Raw genomic sequence first — 1,360 nt, forward strand, 5'->3', positions numbered from 1 at the left:
GAAATTTGATATTCTTCTCAGATTCTTACTAATTACCCAAAATAGGACATTTTTTGCCTTTTCGGATAAAAATGACAGATAAAGAGGTGTGGAAAAGTTGAACCACTGAACCATCCAGTAGTGGTTCTAACTCGTTTAACCCTGGGTTTTAATTTGTCATTTCCGTTGTTTAGGTCACATAAATTGTGAGGGAAAAGTAGACGAGCGTTTTTACTTATTTTAAGTGAAATAAACGCCACAAGATTTAAATCACCTTGACAGAAACTAATGATCACCCCTCGCACCACGCGGGGGGGAAAGGAAAACCTTCAAGTCAAATAAGCCTCATCATCCATCAGTGTTCGGCGTTGTGACGAGGAAATAAAGCGAATGCAAAAAAGTAGGATTTTTTGTTTGTAGGAGCAATTGACTTGCAAATAAATAAATAAATCAGGTGGTTTGCCTTCCCAAAAGCACAACGAGGAGGTGGTTCTGCTTTTGTCCCTTCCTCTTTTACCTCGTTTCTTGATTTGATCGCAATAAGTGAGTTTTAGACTCATTTAGGGAATTCATAGATCCCTTCTAGTAAATATTTGAATTTTAATACTGTGTTTGTTTAAATGTTTGTTTTGGACTCGCGGGTACTTATAGCTCTGCGGGGCGGCGTGACCTCTGCGTCATACCGGTGTCCTTAGCCCCAGCCCTTCCATACGTCAACAATACATATTCCCTGGCCTTCAGGAGAAACTCCGGGTACTATAGCATCCTTTTGTGCTCTTTGTGAATATAACATGTTTTGTTTAAAACGTTTTTAAACAGCTGGGTCACGTGCCGCTTATTTCAAAAGATTGCGAGCAGCATCCAGTTTTTCAATGCTTAAAAATGTCAGTTTTTCAGAGAATTTTGCCTTCTTAGACTTAATTTACCCATTCTGGCTACCTCTTTTTGTCCATAAATCAGATTATGGAAAAGGAACACGACAATTATTCGCAGTTTTTGATATGCTAGACTAGGATGATGAGGTCTCTGAACCATTGATTAGAAAGGATCACCTCAGACGGGAGGCTCTCTAAAGATTCATGAATTTTTAATTTACCATAGAATAAGCTAAATAAAACTCCGCTTCTTTAAATAAAGGGAAGACGAAACCATCGGGTGTACTTGTAGAAGGTTTAGCTTCAAATCAACGTCCTGAAGGCGGACTTTCGAAGACACTTGTGTTACTTTAAGCATTAAAATACGTAACGTAAATATACTAACCCATTTACATAACTTGGAAAACTTTATTAGTATCATTTACCATTCCTCTACCTAAACTCATTCAAGAATTTTTTATCTTTAATTCTTGAGGGCCAAATGCTCAAGTTTGAAATAGCCATCC

The sequence above is a fragment of the Echinococcus granulosus genome, assembly GCF_000524195.1.
Source record: "Echinococcus granulosus chromosome Unknown EG_S00043, whole genome shotgun sequence".
In the NCBI taxonomy this organism is placed as follows: Eukaryota; Metazoa; Platyhelminthes; class Cestoda; order Cyclophyllidea; family Taeniidae; genus Echinococcus; species Echinococcus granulosus.